Here is a 17,086-nt window from a genome sequence, read left to right as displayed (position 1 = left end):
GGGAGAGGACATCACACTCCCACGATCGCCTTATTAAATTCGCTGTATTTATAGAAATCTCTAGCTCTAAGCTTATCAAAGATTGGGCTTTCTTCTCGATGAATAATTAATGAGACATGGTTGACTGCACACTGACCGGGGGAAGTAAAAACCGCATCACCCGCCAGACAGATCTGCATACCGCCCTCTGTCAACATCACGAATTTAAAAGTCAATTTTATGAGAGTACTGAAGAGGCATTTTCGTTGAACATTCTATTTTATGGCACTTTTTTCTTCAAATTTTGTATGGATATGCAGTTTGGCCAAATGTGTTCTAAAATCGATTAAACAAGTTTCCACGTGTAGTCAGCCGACTTTATGGCCGTGTGTAACTCATTATAAAGTGCCGTCGAACACTAATACAGTTTAAACGCGTTTCCTTTGTTTTGATGGTGGCCCCTCCCCTCCCACACCGCCCTCTGATGAAACCCCTTCTAACAAAAATTGATTTAACTTTACATTTTGTCATTCATATTGCGATTCTGACGCTCAAGGACTGACTTGAGGTCTAACTTAAGGTAGAATGCCCTCGGGGACAGATATTTGGACTCTCAAACTTTTACAATTCTTTTCTGATCTATCACTTGTGGGGGTTCATTTTAAAAGTTCTTGGTGTAAAAACACTAGACATCGGCTTAGTTTTTCGAAATTCGAAAATTTTATTTTTCTCCATATAGTTAACATAGGGATGGCGGCCATCTTGAATTTTAATTATCGGTAAATCTTGGGTTATTTCACGGTCCCTCTATCATTGTGACAGAGAGACCGTGGTTATTTGTTTGTCTAGTACCAAAATTTGCACGGTGGCCCCCGATTTTTATTCTTGATTTTGAAAGAGAATAGTTGAAAGATTCCTTACGGAAAGTTTGAGCGAAAGTTTAGGCTTTAGGGATTGGACATAAATTACAGGGGTGTGGGCCGGTGTTTTTCGAAACACCGCTGCATCAAAAATAGTGACCCTTCAAAAGTTCATGCACAAAAATTAGTGACCCTCCCCCCATGAAAATAAGTGACCCTCCCCTGTTACTCAATACCCCCCCCCGCAACAAACCCGCAATGTGTTCAAGACCTCCTTCTGACTTGCTATACTTTTGAAGTCCCCTCCCAAAAGGAAGGCAAAATGCGGCCGATATAACGTTTTGTCCAAAAAATATCAAATCATATGTGTGTGATAATTCATGTAAATGTATTTTACTTGAAGTGGCAGGTAAAAAGTGCATGCATGTACAAAAAATGTAAGTTTTAGATTTCATCGAGAATGTCGATTCACTATGCATGGCAGCCTATGATGAAAATATGAATATTTTTCCCAATACAAAACTAGGTAAATCTGTGCATTTATATACACCTAATTATTAGTATTAATGTTCATGACTAGACTACAGTGGTTTCAAGTCTATGGTTGTGCAAGAAATTTGATTTTTGAATTTCACTGAAATGTCGATTCACTATGCATGGCAGCCTATGATGAAACTATGAATATTTTTTCCCAATACAAAACTAGGTAAATCTGTGCATTTATGTACACCTAATTATTAGTATTAATGTTCATGATTAGACTACAGTGGTTTCAAGTCCATGGTTGTGCAAGAAATTTGATTTTGGAATTTCACCGAATGTTGATTCACTATACATTGTAGGCTATGAGGAAACTACAAATAACTCATAGGTTATCTGATCCTAAATTGTTATTCAAAAGTTGTTCGACCTGAAGCTTCCAGTTGTTATTGATGACATTTTGCACTATTCTGAATAGTTTGTATTCTGTCAATGTCCTCAAAAAATGAAAAATGTACATACAGCTTCATGAACATTTGACACCGACCTATACCCAATGTATTGTCAATGGGAGAATGATATCAAATAAGTGATAAATTGTTATTGAAAGCATCATTATAGGGGACAGTTTATATGTACAATAGAGGAGTTGGATAAGTAGAAATCATGACAACTTAAATCAATGTGGCTGTTTTGATCATCAATACATTGTTTATTATACCCTTAAACTTGCGCCCAAAGGGCGCGCCGAAAATGGAAATGACAGAAAATGAAAGTGCCAGGAGGTATATTTTTTCTTTTTTCAGTATTCCATATTCTTAATACGTGCACATGCAATTTCAGCTTTGATGCATAAAAAAGGTGACCCTCCCCCATAGGCTTGCACAAAATTTTATGACCCTTCAAAAACGCTTGCGCGAAAAATGGCGACCCACCCCCAAAAACACAGGCCCACCCCCCCCCTGTAATTTGTGTCCAGTCCCTTAAGTCTTTCACTTGCGAGGCTCGTTAAAACGAAGAATTTGCGTTTTGCACGCGTCAATATCATGGAGGTTGTAGCGGATTTATGATCGATCGCTCCCACACACCCTCCCCCGCATGCCGCACAGACTATCACCTCCTTAGTACCACCCGTTGATCGGTAAAACATGACTCTAATGACTCCACTGTGCATGGTTTCACTTTCAGAGACATCCTGTGGCGATGGAGGGTGGGTAGTAAGGCTGCGTTCACAAAAACCCTGGAAGTGGGCGGGAGAATTCAGGCGAGGCTTGAAAAAATTATGGGTATGCTGGGACGACTTGAAATGCTGCGGGAATCGAAGGGGGACTTTAAAAAGGGTAATGCTGCCGATTGGATAGACCAATATGGAACAAAAGTCTCATAAAATTAATGTTCAACAAAAAGCGTTCGCAATAGTATATACATTTTGTATAAATATATTAAAACAGGTAAACCGTACAGGTTAGCACGACATGAAACTGCTCCAGCCATTTTGTTGTAGCAAGAGAATCTTTTGTTTGTTAAATAGTAGTACAAACATAGTGATCTAGATTACAGTGGCCCTCTCGTCTAGTGCAGAATATTTGGAAATTTATGAAAGTCAGATACCGTGTTAGATATAGTTTTTGCATACGTTCTTCTCACACATTATTTCGGCAGGTGATTGAAGTCGTCTACTGGTATCTTTCTCCCGGTGACTATTTTGCCTTTTTACAAGACAAAGAGCTAAAAACATAATGAAACGTGCAGCCCGCCACCGCCTCTGCGGACTGAAACATTTTTGTGCTTTTGGGGGATGGGGGAATCGAAAATTAATATGAACTGGAAAGGGTGCACGAAGTTTTTTGATGGTTGGTAGGGGTACTTAAAATGATAGATCATTTTCTAGAGATATAACCCCCTCGATTTGTTTGTGAACGCAGCCTAACCAGTTTCCTACAAAACATTGAAGCAGACAAGAGAAAGACCATATGTGTAACTGGTTCAGGCAAGTACCCAACGAACCAACCTATGGAACTCAAGGGAACTAATCGATGTCCAAACCCATCCAATTCAAAATAAAGTCTTCATGTGTTCATCAAGTTGTTCTTTTAAAAAATTATGTTTTAATTTGTGATGTATCCGTGTTTCGCATTGTAAGATCGGTTTTTTTCACTTGAGAAAAAGAAATTTATCAAAATTTCGACTCTAAATTCAACTAAGTCAACATTATCATACCCAACTGGCAACTTGAAGCTAGTGTCGTTTATTATTTTATTTTATTTACCAATTCATATTATTTTATTTTATTTTCATTCAGATTCAGAATCAGTCAGTCAGTCACCAAGCTCTTAGTGCATTCATTGGATGCTGGATGGCGACGAATCTGGTATCAGCTAGTTATTAACGAAGGCCACGAGACACGCAGAGACTCGCATCGTCTCGATCGAAGGTAAGGTTGATCTGACAGTCAAGTTAGTTCACGGCGGATTCGGGCGTACATCGATTTGTACTTACTATAATACATCTGTTGCCATGACCACGAAAGCATGTGTAGAAGTTTGACGCCAAGGAAGGAACCGGGGCGATAATCTGTAGAAGTACTTTTGCCTCCTGGGACAAACAAATAACCAATCACTGTCTCATCTTCTCTCTGTCAAACAGCATACACTTGGAAATCTCTCTCCGCCTGACTGTTTGCCCCTGAAGGACGATGCATGCGATTTTCGACATCCAGGAGCGAGAGCTGACTGATGTGAAATCATTCCCCTGTCTGAACGCCTGGGATCACTTCCCATGCGTGTGTATTACACGATTTTGTGGTTGTTGTATGGCTAGCCATGGGGCAGGATTTATTAATCCGACGGAAAACGGTGTGTAAGATGAGACGTTTACGGAGGCTTAGCTCGGAGGGTAGATTTGTGAGCCCCGTATTAAAAACCTCGCTGCATTATTAACACGTTATGCGCTGCTGGTTTATACCAAGGCTACTTTCTAGTGCTCTGTACACACTTCATAACTTGAATATACTTTCAGGAAACCTTGTTGTTATTCTGGTAGAGTAAGTACTTTGGAATGACCCTTTAGTGACAAAATATGAGCGGACTGGACCCAGAAAGTGTAAATTTTGATATTTCTTATACTTTGCTTCTTTAATCACCTACATTTACTTGCACTGCTTCTTTTACAAGCATTTGGAGTTAAACAAACGACATTGGACGTCAGAATACAGTGCATTGTGCATTGCTTTTATTGACTCTTTAGTGAAAAGAAACCGCATCAGCAGAGCGGACATACAGTTTGTGTTGAAAAGCCGAATAATGGTTATTTACGTATCCAATGGAAGTAGGTTAAGAAAATGTCGATGCTAAATAAAATGGACTGTATTTACGATGCGTATGAAAATATCACAAGCCAAATAAAAGTATATAAATCTCGCAAAAGAGTGAAAAAGAGTGAACGATGACTATGCCGGACACTTTTTTCTGACCGATCTAAGCTCAAGTACCAACAAACCTATCAATACACGTGAACACCGAAAGCCTACATTGGATGTTTTTGTGGGCGTTTACCGCAATTCTAAGTGTGGATGGCAGCATGCCCTAGACCAGTACATAAACGTCTGGTAGATGTACTTTTCCATGAAACGTCTAACAACTGAACAATGATTTACTTGTTTGTACCGTAGCCCTAATCCTCGAATTCAGTGAACAATAAACTAGTGAAACCAAATAATCACAACCTTCTCAAACCAGGACTACCCATTTTGCAGAATCTTTCCTTTGTTTAGCCCACCTTCCCGATATTTTCTGGGGTCTTTGGCGTAACTCCAAGGATACAAACATTAGAAGTGCATGAATTTCATCCACTGTGGGGTTTTTGGTCTCTCTTTGATTGTAGTCATTCTGTCGTGCGTTGACAGAGAGACCGGTGTGGAAACAAATTTGCAGTGTGACTCGAGCAGGAAGAGTATACAATAAACCATTCGCGGGATCAGTTAACAGTAATTGTCCACATTTTTAGCACAAGTTTGATTGGAACAACCTGTCCTGAAATGTGTATCTTTGTTTTGTTGATGAATCAAAGCTCAGTACAAAGTTGATATATTTTTCCGCAGCCGAGTGCCTGGCTGACTTGCTCAACATTTTAGCCAGTAGAACAGCTAAATAACGGGCAAATTGCGTACGTGACGCGATTTTTGGCAGAGTTCGGGCAGAAATTATGAAATACAAAACCCTGCCCATTGTGATTTTAGGTGTACCCACTGGTACACCCGACTCATGATGGAAGTGTGTCACGTGTTTCCAGAGACAAAAAAAAACCCATGCACATCATTAATATTTCCAATCATCTCCTGTATGACTGGGTCATAGTTCCATTCTGCCAAGCTACAATATTGGGATTTTTATTAGGGCACGCCTTGAACGATGATGAGCCGATGTCGTACTACCTGCTGAACGTTTCCACGAACTTAACCGCTCTCTAAAATATGAAGCTTTAATGAAATCTAATACATGTATATTCACCCTGGATGCAGCAACGCTGCTAAACCATGAGGGCACACTTACAGTCACTGCAGTGATGTGCGAATTAGGGCATTTCCTTAACAAACCCACAGGCGCCCGTAAAGTTCCCTGGAATATTGAAGGCAAAAGACGTGTCAGCCGTTAAGAGGGCCGAACAGCACATTGCAACTTAAAGAGTGACTTTTACGGGTCTTTTTAATAGTCATATCGTTTGATAAAAATGTCACTGTTTTAAGTCCAAAAAATAAGTACATTGTCTTCTTCTCCCAGCAATGTGTTGAAATACAAATCCTTGCAAATACAAAAACAATGTGTACAGTACATGTTATTTTTAATTTCCTGGATACTTATCAACGATGACATCGGACATTGCGCACATACACGGGCTGAGTGTTCATAAGTTGAACAGAGGGTATTTCGACTTGATTTGCGGAGCATGCGCAGAACGAGAACTGTATTTTACAGGCAGAACAAATGCATCGGAAATTACATCAAAAGTCATCTGTAGCTAATGGAACTTGATTGCTTTTTAATGAGCTGTCGTCCCCGGTAATTTCAGTCTTCGGCTTCGACTGTCCTTGCAACTCTGAGAACGCTTGCGCAAGCGGTATCCTATCATTTCGCCGGTTAGAGATTATGACGTTTTCCCCCGATATACTTGAAATGCCATTTTACCAGGGGCAGGCAACGTACAAAACTGATGGTGCAAAAAGCTGATCGTAAGGACTGGACATAAATTACAGGGGGGTGGGCCGGTGTTTTTGGGGGGTGGGTCGCCATTTTTCGCGCAAGTATTTTTGAAGGGTCATAAAATTTTGTGCAAGCCTATGGGGGAGGGTCACCTTTTTTATGCATCAAAGCTGAAATTGCATGTGCACGTATTAAAGAATATGGAATACTAAAAAAAGAAAACATACCTCCTGGTACTTTCATTTTCTGTCATTTCCATTTTCGGCGCGCCCTTTGGGCGCACTGAGTTTAAGGGTATAATAAATAATGTATTGATGATCCAAGCAGCCACATTGATTTAAGTTGTCATGATTTCTACTCATCCAACTCCTCTATTGTACATATAAACTGTCCCCTATAATGACGCTTTCAATAACAATTTGGGAGATCACTTATTTGATATCATTCTCCCATTGACAATCCGTTGGGTATAGGTCGGTGTCTCAAATGTTCATGAAGCTGTATGTACATTTTTCATTTTTTGAGGACATTGACAGAATACAAACTATTCAGAATAGTGCAAAATGTCATCAATAACAACTGGAAGCTTCAGGTCGAACAACTTTTGAATAACAATTTAGGATCAGTATAACCTATGAGTTATTTGTAGTTTCCTTTTAGCCTACAATGTATAGTAACTCAACATTTCGGTGAAATTCCAAAATCAAATTTCTTGCACAACCATGGACTTGAAACCACTGTAGTCTAATCATGAACATTAATACTAATAATTAGGTGTACATAAATGCACAGATTTACCTAGTTTTGTATTGGGAAAAAAATATTCATAGTTTCATCATAGGCTGCCATGCATAGTGAATCAACATTATCGATGAAATCTAAAAATTACATTTTTTGTACATGCATGCACTTTTTATCTGCCACTTCAAGCAAAGTACATTTACATGAATTATCACACACATATGATTTGATATTTTTGGACAAAGCGTTATATCGGCCGCATTTTGCCTTCCTTTTGGGAGGGGACTTCAAAAGTATAGCAAGTCAGAAGGAGGTCTTGAACGCATTGCGGGTTTGTTGGGGGGTATTGAGTAACAGGGGAGGGTCACTTATTTTCATGCACGGATAAGGGGGAGGGTCACTAATTTTTTGTGCATGAACTTTTGAAGGGTCATTATTTTTTACGCAGCGGTGTTTCGAAAAAACACCGGCCCACCCACCCCCCTGTAATTTATGTCCAGTCCCTAAGTGATTTCTTTGCGGGCGGGTGGATAAAGTCCTTACCGTATCAGTTGGAGGGGAAAATTTCATCCTACTATACTCAACATACAACTTGTAAAAAAAAAAAAACCCGGGATGGCAGGGTGTGTGAGTCAGTGTGAATTGGGCAGGGAAAAGCATGCGGCAAAGAAATGACGTTGGGAACATTTGTCAGTGGAGAGAAGATATCCTAGCGGAGGGGACATTTACAAATTGTAGCGGGAGTGCAATAACGATAAGCTATTATTTTCCATCAGAAATTCAATTATGTTCAGTTTAGCACAGCATATTTACGGGTAAAAGCAACAGTGGTTACAAGTTCTCGAAATCAGCTAGTTGACGTGACCCTGTTTTACGTTTTCCTGTTTAAAGTGACCGCCGAAAGGGTAGAATAAGAGATGGACGAGAGGAAGACGGATATTGGTTTGAGAGATTAATTACATACATTGTTCAGATGCATCGATTGAAGTAGATCGACTGTACAGAATGTATCATCCATTGAAATGTGAACGAATACCGGGAATTGGATGGTAGAATTTGGGTTGTCGTTAATTCAAAACAAACGACACGTTAAAATCTAACACTGATGGCGCTAAACTTCGGCGTTCAAAAACTTGTAAAATCAAGATCTCTAAATCATCCAAAGATTTGAACTCGGACTTGTTTTCAAGAGGCAGAAGTTCTGTCGTACGCCCAGTTCGGAATCGCTTATGTTCCTCAATGCATGGGGAACCGTTGCGTCTTATCAACTTGAAGAACAAACTCGCAAGTAGAGAAAGTGTGTTATTTTCGTTCTCTTGTTCTCTGTGTTTAGGAATCTAGAAACCATATAGGTTTCAGAAATAGTTGTCCTGAAAAAAGTATGAACCACTTTTCGATCTTGCTTAAGGGAACTCTGCTCTTCATAGTAATGGAAATAACGTTCAAGTGTAGATTTTTGTCGCATTACCTGCCACGAGAGGAATCAGTTGTCTTCTGGAAATAGGTTAAAACGTTTATCACCTTTGATCATCAATCGATATCGAATCGGTTACTTGAAAGGTCGATGCAAAGGTGAAAATATTCGTCCCATCTCTGATATTTTACGCTGTGCAAAAAAAAGAACAGCTTAAAGGATGTTACTTTGTTTATTGATTACAGAAAGGATTTTGATAGTGTAAATTGGAACATTACGTTTGACGTGCTGAAACGGTTTAATTTTGGTACAAATTTTATTCAGTGGGTGAATGTATCAACATTTCCCGCTGCATTTCCGATAAAGTTTATGTTCTGAATTCTTTCACTTCAGAGAGAAGTACGACAGAGTTGTTCATTTTCTACTCTATTATTCCTACTCGTTATAGTTCTTGCGTGTAGAGTGAGACAACACATATATATTTCGCGTTCTTCTGTGTCGAATAACAACTTTGATAAAACCTCTCATGGAACTACCCTACCCTATTAACATACAGAAAGTAGCTACCAACCCAATTATATTATATTACATGTAAACGGTGTCGAGATCTACCATGTTAACAAATATGAAAGTTTGAACAGAAATGTATAAAATTAACAGAGGATCAGGATTTCATCTTAGAAATAACCATGCAATATTCCACTTAGGTCAACATAGTACACCTTGTAATCGCCCTTACTTCACTTTCATTAGGGAAATTTTCGTTTCTTTTGGGGAGCGGGTCCGCGTGGGATTTCAGCTGCGTGTGAAATATAAAAATTGACATCCCGTCAAATTATTTCGAGAATATGCATGCAAGCAGAGCTCTTACCAATCGTAGACCAAGTGCCATACAATCCTAAGACTTGGAAAATCGAATTTTTCCAGAATTCGTACGAAGAGAGGAGCGTCGAGCCCGGTAATTCAACTCTTGGAGAAATATTGTTCATGCTGCTGTCTGAGCCACACCGACTACTTTCACAAATTTTTAACCTAAGAAACCTAGGTATAGACGTTCGATTACCAGTTTGGCATAGCCAGTCTGAAATCTTCCCTCAAATTGATTAGCAAAATAGTATAACATCAGGATGTTGAGTGAGTATGGTCTGACATGGCAGAAAAAATATTCACTTGTGCTCCATCAATTGTTGTGGTTAAGGTGGAGCTGCATGTTGCCAACACAGAATTTTTCAAAGCAATATTTCTCATCAAATATGACATGGAAACCCCCTCATACTACATATTTTCAAAAAGCAGAGACTCCAAAGTTTAGTATGGTAGCAGTAGTTTACTCAAAGGATGTAGTGGGTATGTTTTGTTGTAATGCATGTTTTTCCCTTCTCATTTTTTGGCTTTGTATTGTGTAATAGCATGATGGTTATCAGTGACAGGTAAGTAGGGAGTGAGTAGAAAGTCAGCTTCCTTGGTAGAAACTCCTGTCTGCGAGCTCCGTACTTACCTGCCACCATTCCAATCATTCCCACAAAAATGCCTCGGGAAATTAGAGCTTTCAATTGTAGATATGGAGATACCGTGAAGAAATATTAGACTGTTGTCACTCAAATGACGACAGCATAATCTATGACTTGATAAAGCGACTCATTAAATTGCATCACTCATATTTGATATGTTTGAACCAATCGTGGTGGGACTGGCATGCCCTTACCCATTCTGGACACCTTTACCTAATCTTAGTATTAGTGACTTCAGGATGTTCTAACTTAACATTTCAAATAATAAACTGATACTGTTTTACCTTGAATGTATTTGGTTATTGGACCAGTTCTGACGACACAGGCTTTTGTGAGCACTGAGAACGGGGGATCATGTGTAGCGTATGACTAAATGGGATCACAGGACAAGATAATGTTAATTTTAATTGCCTTGCTGATGAGAAAGGACAACTGGGACAGCTTAGTAAGTATCATCTGTTCCTAAGTGGACGGGCTATGTAAAATCCACTTTGTATAAACACTTTAATTGCAAGTTCTGATCAGCAGTGTGTGGTCAAGTGTGATCAGATGTTGAGACTGTCGATAGAAAACACATGCTTTTATTGGAAACATCGCAAATATCATCTTATCATCTAATAGGGTGTATGGATATTATACTTTTCCCTGCGATGGTACGTACTGTGAACAAGATTGATGATCGTCCAAAATGCTTTATCAAGCAAATTCCGTGAGCAATTTATTCACAGGTCTCCAAGACTAGTGGAATAGGCAATTCACTAGACCTTACAATTCATACAAGTAGCCCCGTCCTGAAGCTTGTACAATTTACACCGGCTCATCTATTTCGGGTTTCACACATCTAGTGTATGCCGAATCATTTGTCCTTACGGTGCCAGTAAGGCAGAATGTGCATCTGGGACTTTTACAAAACTTTTGGTCTACGTCTTGTAAGGGCTCATTTTGAAGCTCACTGAGTAAATCACGCTTTCATAGGCTTAGTTTTGTGATAATCGAAAATTTCACCCCCCCCCCCCCCCCCCGAGTTAACACAGGGATGGCGGTCATTTTAAATTTCAATATCAGTAAATATTATCAAATTTGTTTCTCCAGTTCAAAAGTTTGCAACGTGACCCCTGATTTTCTTTCTTGGTTTCAAAAGGGAATGGTTTAAAATTCCCATAATACATAATACCTTATAAATGAACACTGATATGAAATGACATTTTAACGGCAAATTAACTTTAGTTAGTGGCTGGTGTAACTGTAGAGCAGTACATTTTTATCTCATTAAATGTTGACTGTGATGATTCCGCAAAAAGATAAATGAGCGAAACCCGAAACTGATGAGCTGCTGTGCATTGTAATTTCCTGGCTGTGACCATGGCAACCACAACCACACTTTGCCACAGACATTGCCTGGGGCATTGACAGAGCCTTAAACTTGTAAAAGACTTTCTGTAAGTTTTTATTGCAACACTGAAGTTTAATACAAAGGAACACGATTGGTTTGCAAATGTACACAAGATTTACTAGAAATACAACCAAGGATACACACAGAGTCCTTAACTTCTTTTCAACCGGTTCTGAGAACTTGAAAGGGACTTATACAATGAGGTGAGAAAACCCAAATATAATTTACAAAAGAGAGTGTCCTGAGAGACCAGTATGTTGTCTCTCACACTGAGATATTTTGTACAAAGCTTGAGGAAGCGATTTGCAACCACAATCATATGTCTGTTTCAAAGTTTTTCAAATTCAACAAAACTTTCTTCACAGAAAAGAAAAAAACAGAAAATACTGCAAGATGAATTTTTTCACAGCTGACATGCAAAAATAAATGTCCCATTGTAAAATATAAACAATTACATACACTCCTGACCAAAAGTGAATATTTATTAATCAGTCTGGTGACTCGTGTTTAACCGACAGACATCTTCTTAAACTTAAAATGTAGAAGTCAATTTTGAGGACAGTTAACAAAGTAGTCCGCTATTTCTGGCACGTAAGAATACGGTAAGAAAAATAAGAAAATCATATTTGAAATACACCCTAAATATACACTTCCTACCATGTTGACATACAGTGGGATTGCAATTTTAATTTTTTTCAATTTCCAGGCAAAATTTTGTAATTGCAAATCGAAATTTGACTTTTCCTAGAAAATTATTTGGTCAGATGTTCAAATTGACTGTTTTACATGCACAAATAACATGTAGTAATTTCCACAAACACAGAAAAAATCCACAGTTTAGTTAATTGGACAGCACAAAAATATAGAGTCAGACGTTTTGGAATTCTCTACTAGGATTTCCCATCATGCATCTTGGACTTGAAGGGTGATCTAAATTTTACAAAAACTTACACAACAGTCTCGGAATATAATCCTGTTGTTTGTACTTTCAAAATGACAATGTTGTCAAAACTACAACTTTTGCAAGCATTCAAAAAAATGGACATTTGTAATTTGAAAAATTTCACACACATCTCAACCTTTCAAAACTGAAAATTGCGCAGGTTATTACATCATAAATTTTTTGCAGCAAACAAATTATTCCTACAGAAGAGCAGGAAGGACCCACAGACATTGTCGACTCCGCGTGACGAGTATTAAATGAAAAAAAATGTCTTTTTTTGTCATGAGCATTGACAACCTGTCTTTGGAAGAGACATGACAAGGAGATACACAAGAATTTTTTCAATCAGAATTACTAAACACCTTTTAATAATAAGGTATTTAGCAGCAACGGGCCCACGATTACAAACAACGCTAAATCTATTTACCAATAAGACTAGAGTCGGGTTGTCGATGCTTTCTAAATTTGAATTATCAACCTGCACATTCGGTGATTTGAATGACAGAAATAACGCAGTGTTGTCACTGTACTCACTCAAACACTCTTGCTTGATTAATATTAAAACCACAATTACCCGACTCGAAATTCCTGTTTTGCACGACACCCATTTGATAACTGGTGTAGACAAAAAGCACAAGATCTATGACAAAATTTGCTGTCAAAATTTCCCTCAAGGTGTTCATAGTTAATCGTATGTTTTGTACCATGCACAGACTCTCTGTTATCAATGTGACCCAAACTAAGTGTTCGACTCAGCCCAACCCTGTTCTCTCTAACCTGACCAAAGAGGGCAGTATGATGTGATCATAGTAGAATTCAATGGCAACACTTTCCAGTGCATTCAGAATGGCACGAACAAGATTTGGCGAAAAGCACAAGGTTTAGGAGACCATGTGACAACATCGACATGCTTCTTTTTAAAGTGTATTTTCTATTGTCAGTTTTTTTTACAAAATATGATAACCCAAAGGGGAGCTCAGACTATAGGTAAGAAAAACTACAAAATCAACACGCCTGCATCATAGACCCTAGAAAAAGAGTGTCTATGTCTTAATACATTTTCCTCATGAGAATGCGTATCCCTCTGATATCACAAATTTCAAATGAGGCCTGGATACAGTCATGACACCATGGATATCTCAAGTTACAATGTAAACAAAGATAGTAATTCTGCACTTTTGAAAAAAAAGTTACAAAAGAAATAGTATTTCAGTTTTCCTGTTACCATGGTAACAAAACAGAACTTTCTGCAGCATTGCATTAAACTATATATGATTAAAATCCCTTGTGCTAGCACCACCAATTACAAATTAATAACTTAATTAATTATTATCTTCTTAAAAACTGAACAGTGCTAGCATCCAACTGAAAATTATTTCAAATATATGGAAAATTGGTATCAAAACTCAGAAGCCCTCAAAATACAAAGTTTAACAATTACTAACAAATAAGGCAACAAATGATAATAAAATCAACTCACTTGCAATCCTAAACTCTTAAATACAGAGAGAAGAACAAAATTTTTTCATGTGTGCAAATGCTCTATCTGGTAATGGAGTGTGAAATCAGGGGGGGGGGGGGGGGAGAGAGATAAAAAATGGGTGTTGATGGGCAGAAATCATTGTAATTATATTTGGGGAGCCTACAATAATCACCTCTTGGCCAACATTTCATGAGAACAGTGCATAAGTACTGACCAGACATGGAGGCAGACATACCAATAGACATGTGGAGGCAGACATACCAATAGACATGGAGGCAGACATACCAATAGACATGGAGGCAGACATACCAATAGACATGGAGGCAGACATACCAATAGACATGGAGGCAGACATACCAATAGACAGACACACTAATGGAGCAATGAGCGCACACTGCAACATCTCCGGAACAGAAATGGTGATTGACAGGCTGAAATCTAAGTACTACCGGTACGTTGAGTGACATTCCGTGATTAGAAAATGGTTCTAGATAGTTGAAAACCCAGAAAAATACGCGAGTACGGTATTGTAAAATGGATTCAAATATCTCCTGAAGTGAATTTGTGGTCCTTCTGAAGAAAAATTTATACTTGAGTTATAAAGGCAGCTGAACACTGAAATGTGCTTCAGAAAGTACGTGAAGCTACTATGGGACAGAACGCACTGTGTTAAATGACCAATTTTTTTCCCTTTACATTCTACTGCAATGTACATAGAAAAAACGCAAGGCAAGATCACACTGAATACAGTATACGAAACACTGCCACCAATCCTAGGCAAACTCTGTGCAACATCTTTTTTTTTATGTTTGTTAAGATTAGAAAGACTATTTTTACGAATTAATACCTGAGGTGTTGCTGACAGCTCTAAAATTCAAACTCTTGGACATATTAGTGTTCACACAACACATTGTCAAAAAATACATTCCTCCAATTATAATACTAGATTGATTTCAAGTACTGAAGAGTATAGCTATACTGGAATTTTTTCTTCCAACCACATTTTTTTTGTTGACAAACTGGGCAATACACTTGCAAGTTCTGTCACATCTGATAACAATGAAGCAAATGACTTTGGAGTTTTAAGAAAGCTCTAACAAAACATCTCTCTTTATGTCCTTGGATACTACCTCCTCTGTTACTGTTGTTTTGTTCGGAGAAAAATCCACTTTCACCAGAGAATTTAAAATGCTACCATAAACACATGCCAAGTGAAATATCCTCTTTTCTTTTTCACCGTCACACTCAATGGCTCTGTGAATACAGGGATGGAAGGTAAAAGAAAGCAGCGTGTGGGGGTTGGTGGGGTGGGGGGGTGTACAATTAATTAAGCATCTACTCTGTTAGTTGAAAATATGCACACCTGCATCACTTGTGAATTCAGCCTACTTACATTTCAATTAATAAAATTCAACCCTGAAATACAGGATTTGAAATTGTCCTTTTTTTCTCAGAAAAAAGTGAAGGGTTTTGGGCAGACAAGTTCATGGTATAGCACCATTAGGATCAATTTTTAAAGTTGTGCCACCAGTAACTACCCTGGGTGGCACATTAGATACAAGGAAAACATTGTGTGGAAAGCTTTCTTTGAAGATAATTCTTGACACAGACAAATATGAGCCTTATTTGTAAAAGGATGCACTATAATCGTGCACAGATTAACTTCAGGGTACACAATGGGTTGTCTGATGGCACATTGGTGTCCTTTGTTAGTGATCTATCTCTGTGCATGCCCATAACAAAAATTAAGTCCTCATGCTTTCCAGCATTCAAAGTCAAAGTGTACAAGGAAGTACAAAAAATCAGTAAAATGAAAGTACAAACTGCAATTTGAATTCTAATAAAATTCCTAATGTGGTCCATCAACATTGGTTGCCCCTCCCCCTTGTTTGTTAGAAAAAGAAATTGCAATTTTACATCTAAGATAGGCTCTTTTTGAGGTCGAATAAGGCTGCTTATTTTCACAATTATTTCAGTTAGTTTAAATCACTTGAAAGATCACAAATGTTATTCTACATTTTTTCCCCAACATTTTGATTGGTATACTCTGAATGAATACAAATTGGCATGGAATGTTTCATGATGAATATATTATAGCACCCTCTTGGAATGGGAAAACTAGTTTAGTATCCTGAGTGCTCTTTGTTTAATTCAGCTGCGCATGACTTGCGTCAAGGAAACAGTCCTGACCAATATTATTGTATTTCATTATTATTTTTTTTGCGGGAATTTCAGCGTAAAGCTCAATTGTGTCAACTGCAGTGGTGATTTCAAATGAAATGTTGATGAGAGACTTTTGTCTTAAAAAACTCCTCACTATTGTGGTAATGTTAAAAGTTACCAATAGCATACAGCTTGCCAAAGACAACACTAAAAAAATTGCTGTCCACTTTACAGGTTGACTTGAAACATGCACGAACTCAAACCGGTTCAAACTAATCCAGTTTGATTTTCTGTCTGGGTCTGACTACATTCAAGTGGATGCTGCACTCAGCTGCAAGCAGCACTGCAGTGGTGCTACCCTCAGTTTGAAATGGACTGACTCAAACCGGTTCCAACCGGTCAAAACTGTTTTCTGTCTAGGTTGGATCACTTCTTTCAACTGATGCTACACTCAGCTGACTCAAACCGGTTCTAACTGGTCAAAACTGGTTTTCTGCCTAGGTTGGATCACTTCTTTCAACTGATGCTTCACTCAGCTGCGAGCTGCACTGCAGTGGCATTTACCTTCAGAGTATTGCTATAATGTTTCAGATCAATCAAAGGTGCTCTCAACTACGGTAATTTAAAAAAAGTTTTCAAACTGATCGGGAATAGTTCTCTGGATCAGTTTTGCACGGCTGTCCTGGCTGCCTGCAGCACTATGGTGAAAATGCTTCTTACATTTCAGGCTGTGTACTTTGGGCAGACCATTGGTAAAGCTTGACTGGTTTGTAAAAGCAGTACAGACCAGTTTGTTTATATTTTCAGCTGCTGTTCACTTCTCTTGCATAGGTTGTTCAACTGCAGAGCAGATTTCATAAACAGCGGTACTGAGGTAGAAGTTTTTGTTCTCAATTTCACCAAATAATCTGAAACACAAAA

The 17,086-nt window shown here is 38.4% G+C and overlaps 1 protein-coding gene across 15 annotated transcripts in view; it reads right to left on the bottom strand.

Moving 5' to 3' along the window:
• Positions 1-11,614: 11,614 nt before the first annotated feature.
• LOC139138238 (histone-lysine N-methyltransferase, H3 lysine-79 specific-like) overlaps positions 11,615-17,086 on the bottom strand; it is a 58,541-nt gene continuing 53,069 nt past the window's right edge. For all 15 annotated transcript variants that reach the window (XM_070706525.1, XM_070706527.1, XM_070706530.1 and 12 more), the window contains one exon: positions 11,615-17,073. The gene's annotated coding sequence lies outside the window, so the exon portion shown is untranslated. The remainder of the gene's footprint in view (positions 17,074-17,086) is intronic.

The sequence above is a fragment of the Ptychodera flava genome, chromosome 8 (genome assembly GCF_041260155.1).
Source record: "Ptychodera flava strain L36383 chromosome 8, AS_Pfla_20210202, whole genome shotgun sequence".
Classification (NCBI taxonomy): Eukaryota; Metazoa; Hemichordata; class Enteropneusta; family Ptychoderidae; genus Ptychodera; species Ptychodera flava.
The sequence above is the reverse complement of the archived record's forward strand: the minus strand, read 5'-3'. Positions and strand labels throughout refer to the sequence as shown.